At 31.2% G+C, this 8,713-nt stretch overlaps 1 long non-coding RNA gene across 1 annotated transcript; it reads right to left on the reverse strand.

The window, feature by feature from the left end:
* Window positions 1-6,228: 6,228 nt before the first annotated feature.
* LOC123686341 lies at window positions 6,229-6,917 on the reverse strand. Its single transcript, XR_006748451.1, has 2 exons — window positions 6,717-6,917; window positions 6,229-6,659 (listed from the first exon to the last, which is right to left on the reverse strand). It is a non-coding gene; the product is annotated as an uncharacterized LOC123686341 (long non-coding RNA).
* Window positions 6,918-8,713: the final 1,796 nt, after the last annotated feature.

An 8,713-nucleotide genomic window follows, 5' to 3' on the forward strand; every position in this document is an offset into this window, starting at 1 on the left:
GATATACTTCCCGCCAGACGGATGATACTTGTCTCTGATTGGTTGATTTTGTATCCTCTTGTGATTGGTCTATTCCTGGGATCAAAGACAGATCCTTTCTCTATGATGTTTTTCCTGGAAAAAAAAAGTTCAAATATCAAGTTCCATGCTTTCCCTCAAACTGGTAATAAATATCGTGTTTGGGTGGAAGGGAAATTGGGAGTAAAGTGCTGTTGGATCAACAAAATCTTGGCAACAAACTCAAAATCGATAAACCAGTGACAAGAAATATGAAAGTATGTTCCCTGCATTTTATCGATTATGGTTATTTTTATCGAGGTAAGCACTGATAGCACATGAAATTTTAGATTATATTTATGGGGATGATAATAATAATAATAATCGTTTACAGATTCCAGTTCTACACAGAAAAAATGTTTGAAAAAAACTTCCAGAAATCTTCCTTTTGGATCTACTACCACTTGTTGCTGAAGAATGCTCTTGTGAAGAAATCGAACGTGCTCTACAATCTACTTCCCAAGATGAAATCGAAGCTGCACAAGGTCTATTAGAGCTTCTTCAGGGTCAGCCTGATTATAATGGGCCTAAAACTTTCAAGGATTTCGAAGTGCAAGTGAATACTCCTAAAGTATCTTCTATGTGCGATCTGATAACAACAGATAGTGCTCTAAACAGTTTTACTGGTCTCAATAAGATGAAACTATTAGATACAATAGTAGAAGCAGTACAATCTCTTTACAGTGATTAAAGATCATATTGTGTAACAATCAAGCAGCGTATTGTTTTAGTTTTAACAAAATTGAAATGAGTAAATGTTTACCATATAGAATTAATTTTAATAATGATTCAAAAGTGATGAAATTTTGCCGACTTACCTATTTTGGGTCTTAGATCACGAATCCGGTGACATAAATTCCTCAATCTAGCTAGTTTTTTTTTTTAATTGTAAAGTTGGCCTAATGAAGGTGAGGTTATACACATTAATAGCTAGTTTTCTTGTATTTTATTAACTGATTCTCATTAGAAATGATTAATTAATCACATTTCAAGCTTTTCCTGGAAAAAAAAAAAACTAGCAGGACTGAGGAATTTATGTCACCGGATTCGTGATCTATGACCCAAAATAAGTAAGTCTTCAAAATTTCATCACTTTTGAATCATTATTAAAATTAATTCTATATAGTAAACATTTACCCTTTTATTAGTGAACCATACAGGGGAAGACCATCTAGTTCTAGTAAAACTATTTTCCAACAAAGTGACCTGATTTCAAAGTTAGAAAGTTCACAGGATGCTATTATAGTGAACAAAGGCTTTTTAATAGATTACATCTGTCATCAGTTTAAAATAGATAAGGCCACCATTTTTAAAAGATAAAAAACAGTTGAGTACCGAGGAAGCATTGTTAAGATATTTAAAATTTTAGGAGGTAAATTGCAGTGGTCTCTTGTGAAGAAAGTTGAAGATATATTTACAATTGCTTGTGCTGTAACAAATTAGTATGCAGTAAATGGTTGTTCATTAATTGATTCTTCATAAAAATTATTTATAACAATCAAAAATCATACTGAATTTTTTTTCTCTAAGTCTTCAAATCTAAGGTACCTTTACACAATATTGGAAAAATTCCTTAGAAATATTTGGACATGTACTCTGAAATTCTATATATTTTTTTTCAGGCCACACTGATGATACTTCTCTTTCACATTTTAATTATTTTAGAATAGTCATATAATATGCTGAATATATTTTCAAAATAAATACATTTCGTAAATGAAATATTTTCAATTGAATTCTCATTATTTTTGATGATTCATTAGTCAAGCAATAATATAATTGAATAAATAGGTATCAATCTGGGTAGTTTTAAGTAACCTAGTTATACAGGGTGTTTCCTAAACATGCGGCAAAAATTCAGGGGGTTGTTCCTTGGACTATTTTAAGCATGTTTTGTCCTTGGATGATTTTTGAAAAACCTCTTTGTTTCGAAGATACAGGGCGAACAACATTTTTCATATTTTTAAAATTAATAATAGTTTAAATAAAAATGCGTACCGCACTGTGTTTACTAAGTAGGTACAATTTATTTTTAAATTTGTTTAACAACATTCCAATTACTAAAAACGGCCAGTTTTTTGACTAAAAATCTAAAATCATTAGTTTATACCACTCCAGTAGAAAATGTGGAAGACTTGCGAAATCGGATCATTGCTGGGTGTAACTTAATAAGAAATGATCCTGGTGTTTTTGAAAGGGTTCGGCAGTCAATGAGGAGAAGATTGGATGCTTGTATGCTGGCTAGAGGTGGTCATTTTCAACAGTTTTTGTAGGTTGAGTTGAATTTTCATGTAATTTTTCATAATAAAATGTTATTATCTGAAATTTTGTTTCCCCTATATCTTCGAAACAAATAGGTTTTTCAAAAATCATCAAAGGACAAAATATTCTTAGAATAGTCCAAGGAACAACCCCCTGAATTTTTGCCGCATGTTTAGGAAACACCCTGTATAAATTTATTTTTAGAAACATCTTATGTAAAAAGAGTTATCTCTTAATAAATAAATGAAAATGGATATGCGACTTTCTGTAGTATCCCTAAAAATATTCAATACATTAGCATTTGTAATATTTTGTTGGGACTGTATAATTGAAGGGTAACAAGAAACGATCAATTCGGATAAGTAAAAAACCTTTCAAGTAAAGTTTATTAGTCATGCAAATAACATGTAACATTTTTATTATGTGACCAGCATTTAAAACTTCTTCACCTTAATAAACACTTCTAGAAGTGTTTGATGCCCCAAGTATTCTACTAAACTCAGTCTTGCCATTTGGACCTAAAAAGGTTCTATTAGAATCCTGTAGTATAATAATGTTGAATCAACCGTTCACATATTAGGTATATGCACACGATTGTTATTCGTCATTTTTCGAAGTCTTCCATCCTTGCATAACTTTCAACATCACTAGACTGAACTGAAATACATGATGATATCTACCGCCTTTACCTAAAATGAAAATATTATATACACAGAAACACACTTGTTCACTATAGAAGTCTGACAAGTTTTTATATTAATTGAAAAATCAAATTTTAATAACGCACACAACTAATACAACAAAACACTCCAATGTCAACATTTATAGTTCTACGTCTGCTCACATTGGCGCTGTATTCTTATTTTCAGTACAGTGACTTTATTAGTCTTGCCATTTGGACCTAAAAAGGTTCTATTAGAATCCTGTAGTATAATAATGTTGAATCAACCGTTCACATATTAGGTATATGCACACGATTGTTATTCGTCATTTTTCGAAGTCTTCCATCCTTGCATAACTTTCAACATCACTAGACTGAACTGAAATACATGATGATATCTACCGCCTTTACCTAAAATGAAAATATTATATACACAGTAACACACTCGTTCACTATAGAAGTCTGACAAGTTTTTATATTAATTGAAAAATCAAATTTTAATAACGCACACAACTAATACAACAAAACACTCCAATGTCAACATTTATAGTTCTACGTCTGCTCACATTGGCGCTGTATTCTTATTTTCAGTACAGTGACTTTATTACCACAGTGGCGACAACTCGTGTTTCATTTTCCATTGGTTGTCCGCCATGTTTCGTCGGAGTTGCGCAGATTGCAGATTTAGTTTGTTTATGATTATTTGTCAAAACGTGTTCAGCAGTTGAGTTGTCAAGTTTGTGGAAATTACCAGCTTCGGTTATCGATTATAATAAGACGTTTTGTTGTCTACAGATTAAGAATGAAGTCGAAAAACACGAATTATGACCAGTAAGCCCATGGCTGGTCATTCCAGGTGAATTTATCATTGGAAAATAATAATCATTACTTGTGCATGTAGTTGTTGAGTTTTTTCTTGATAATAATTTCAGTAAGAACTTGAAGATATCTAATATTTTTGATTTGTATCTTCGGAAAAATAGATAGCACGATTCAGTTCATTTCAGACGTGATACATTGGATCGAAGATCGAATTCAAAATAATAAGACGTTTTGTTGCCTACAGATTAAGAAAAAGGCCGAAAAAGACTACTGAGAGTTATGATAGATAGATAGATAATTTATTGATGCTCCTTTACAAAAATTCATTGTATTGCACACGTCGCAGGATTCGATAAAAAATACAACTTCGAAATGGTATAAATCATTTCTCATCATTGTCAGGATATAAAAATAGTAGAGATAACTCAATAAAGTTATACAATTCTTAAATGATACAGAGTATCATTGTCAAAATATAAAGGCATTACTCAATAAAGTAATAACTTCGATATTGTATGACCATTAAGGCCATGGCTGATCATTCAAGGTGAATTTATTATTGGAAAATAATAATTTTTACATTTGTATGTACCTAGTTCTTGAGTTTTTTCTTGATAATAATTTAAGTTAGAAGTTAAAGATAACCAATATTTTCGATCTGTATCTTTAGAAAAATAGATAGCACGATTCAGTTCATTTTGCAATGTCGTACCTTGGATCGAATTCATGAAACATAATGTTACTTTCTAAAGAAATTGAGACCCATAATATGAAATATTGCCGTAAGTTACCGATATACAATTCAAAAATACCGCCAAAAACGTCTTGACGAAACATGGCGGACTTTTGACAGTTTTATGACCAGTTGTCGCCACTGTGGTAATATAGTCACTGTAATTTTCAGTATATACTACAGTGACGACCAAGGTCTATTAGCGATTCAAGTTCATCTCCAAGCCACCTATCGGAAGAAACTGTAATATCGGCTTAAGGTACGGTAGGAGTGAAAGCTTTGACGGCGTGCATTTCTGCAAGTTAAATTTTTATATTTTAATGTTCGAGGAGTTATAAGAGTTGTGTTCTAGAGTTTCATCATTTATCTAATATTTATTTCAACATTATGGATAGTAATTACTGCCCTAAAATAACGAAATCAAAAGTGTTTTGTTGTGTTTATGGATGCAACAGTAGAGCAAACAGAGAACCCGTTTCATTCCATAGCTTTCCCAAGAATAACAGTTGTAAACTGGAAATAATTAGCAAAAGTGGTATTGTCGAGAAAGTTGATGTACGAAAAATTTGGGAGAAAAATTTGAAGTGCGGAAAGAAAATAACACCTTCCATGAAAGTTTGTTCAAAGCATTTTGAAGAGTCTGATTTTCATATACAAAGTAAGTTGTAAAAATATCAGTATCAATCGAGCTCCATGTGTAGTAATATTTTTCAATATTCAGGTAAGGAGCTGAGACACGCAGATTTGTGTTTGAGACCGAGAAAAACTAACTTGAGACGCCGAAATTTGAAAAGAAATGCAGTCCCAACAATAAACCTTCCTACAGGTACTCATGAGAACATAAAGAAGAAAGAAAGACGGAATTCAACTAGATATGATCCTGTACAACAACCAATTGTAATTATATAATGATCCTTTTAAATGAAAATAAATCTAATATTTACAAAATTTTCAGTTGAAATCTGACTGTGAAGTAATGATCCAAAATCAAGATGAAAATGAACTTCATGCTCAGGTAAAGTATTGAGATATTCTAGTTGAATCAAATGATGATATTGAAATTTCAGGAAATGATTCACAGGCCTGATGAATTTTTGGCTGCTGAAGCTCTATGTGCTTTTATCAATAAGGATAATTTGTGACAATATTACTACAAATCAAAAGCTTAACAGCTTGACAGGGTTGAATTCTTTCGAAATGCTGAAAACTATTGAAATTTTAGTATTAAGAAGAAAAAGAGAAAATTTTGTTTCATCCCTCAATATTAGGGAAAAAATACATTTACAAAACTAAAGAATGACACGAGCTATGTTGTATTGTCTTTACTCTTTGGAAACATCAGTTCCCAAAGTATAAAAGAAATTTTTTATGACATGCTCACTGTGTTAATGGCAGTATTGAAACCTTCGATCTATCTTCCACCTATTGAGTAATGTTTTACCGTGGAACCTGGTTCCTAAAATAGAAGAAATAATGATTATATGTTGTGCAATTGTAAACCTGTCAAGCCCCATTTTTTCTGAAGATAATTTCTGAATATTTTTGTATTTTGCCTTTATTTCGAGTAGCAATATAGATGTTAAATCTAAAGTTTCTGTGTAGCAAAACAATTGTTATTTATATATATATAATCTGTATCCCATTTGTTACCTTTCGGTGTATGGGTTAGTTGTTATTTAAATAATAACTGGAATTTTATTTCAAAAAATATATTAATTTTTCAATTATTCATTACAAATATGGTGTAACATTTTCTCAATATATTTTTTTTTCAAAGAAGTTAACATATTATATGTGTATTCTTCATCAAAGGGCACCTTAATTTCAATGAATGAATTATTGCTTGAAAAATAAATAATAAAGTTGCAAATGTCTAAATTTAGGATTGCAATTCCCACCTGCACCTGTGCAAAGTATTTATGTTTTTTTTCAGTTCATAATTATTATTCTCTTTTATAATATATTTACAATTCCCCAAGTCAGAGGCTTGCTTTGCTGAAATATAAAGATATTTTTTTTAATATTATTTTCAAGATGTTAAAGCGAACAATTCTAAGCATAATACTAATACTTTTACCTATATTCCCACACATAATACATGACCGGCATTCAAGACCGCTTCTCCTAAAATGTTTGTTTTTTAGATAATGGACGATTATTCTTAAATTAGAATGAATTCACCTTCTATCACATTCCTAATATTTGGAGTTGCTTCCAAATACCGGAAATATTCAGTTAAACTGAGGAATACACTATTTTCTTTGTCCATCATATTTCTTTCTTCACAAATAACACTCAAAATATTTTTGTTTACAATATCTTACCTTTAGCCGAAAAAGCATGCTGAAGAGGGCGCTGCCTACCCTTGAATCGGGAATAGATTTAGACAGGTTGTCTCGTAACTTTCAACCAATGAGCGTCAACCATTCGTGAAGTCACCCAGTTTCTACATTCAAATAAATAACATTAGATTGCGATGAAATCGTTGGTTTTCACGGATTTTCTTATTAGTTTAATCGCGAACATCGTTTGTAGCCTATACTAAATAGTCTTTATTATCTTCAATCTCAAAAAAGCTACGATAAAAATAGTAATAGATATGTTAATATACAATATTTTATTATATATATATATATATATATATATTTTTTTTTTTAATTATCACCAATAAGGGATATCTGACATTAACTGGATGATTCATCAAAGTTAACACCATGCTCAGAAACCTTGCAGAAACTTCCTAACAATTCGGGTTGTACTTAAGATGACCTGCTTCTGGGAGGTAGAGACAACATCAGGTTGCAGACACAATCGTTTTGTGTTCTAAGGTAAGTGCGCTTCCACCATTCCATTAGTTGATATTATTAATGGAAGAATACCAATTTTTTTCAGGTCATACATCTCCTTTATCTGAAATGCCAGATCACCGTACTTCGTAATTCGTAATTAAATATATATATATATATATATATATATATATATATATATATATATATATATATATATATATATATATATATATATATATATATATATATATATATATATATATATATATATATATATTTTTTTTTTTTTTTTTTTTTTGAGCTTGACAATATGGTATATCACATTTTAGTAAGATACAGCCTAGTGCCGTCTACCCAGTCCTCTTCTCCAAGCCTCGCGATCCTGTGTCAGTTCCACGCTCAACTGTCTCTGTTCCATAGATTGGTGCACTCCAAGAGCGTCTCGGTCTACCTCTTTTCCTTCGTCCTGGCGGGACCCACTCAAATAACCGCCTAGGCCATCGATATTCGGGCATTCCCATTAAGTGTCCAAACCATCTTAGACTTTTGGTTTCGATTCGGTCTATTACTGTTTCTCTGGCCTGTAACCGATCTCTTATGCTATCAATGGTGATATGTTGTAGCCTTGATGTTCTTGCACTCCGTCTCAGATAGTCCATCTCAACTGCGTTCAGTCTGGGTTTTAGGTCAGCGTTATAGTCCAGTCATTATAGTAAGTTCACCTCGGAATTCGAGATACCCAGCTGTAAGTCTGTGAATACTTGAATATTGACACCCTAAAAGTTGTCTCAAAACCTACATATGGTAGTGTGTAAGCAACTATTAAATTTCAAGGTCAAAGTTCACAAAAACCGTTTTTTTGCGCTTTTTTTGGAAATATCTCATTTCCTACGGGTTTTTTGCTATTAGTATTTATTATCAATTTTGTAGAATACAAAATTCTCTACAAATTTTGCCAAAAAAAATTTTTATATGATGAACGGTTTTCGAGATAGAGGGCGGAGAGCGCGCGATCTCACCATCACTTCAGGTCAACCGGTGCCTCCGGTCGAAAACGCGCCATATATAGTTGATGGACTATCGATAAATCAATGATTATAAATAATTGTCAATTTTTATTAACTATTATATTATATTTTTTCCTAACCTATCTACTTTTTATTCAGTATTAATTTATTTAACAACATTTACCTGCCCATGTAATTGCAGAATTGTTGATGAAAATATAGGAATTATATTTAAATTTTAACCTAATTAATACTAATAACTTCTTACATGATGAAAGAAAAAACAAAGAAATTATGAATTAATCTTTTCATCAAAAAATATCATTCAATTCATTTATTTTTATTGAAAGTAAAAAAATAGAATAAAGGGTACAAAAACTAC

This window comes from Harmonia axyridis, chromosome X (genome assembly GCF_914767665.1).
Source record: "Harmonia axyridis chromosome X, icHarAxyr1.1, whole genome shotgun sequence".
Classification (NCBI taxonomy): domain Eukaryota; kingdom Metazoa; phylum Arthropoda; class Insecta; order Coleoptera; family Coccinellidae; genus Harmonia; species Harmonia axyridis.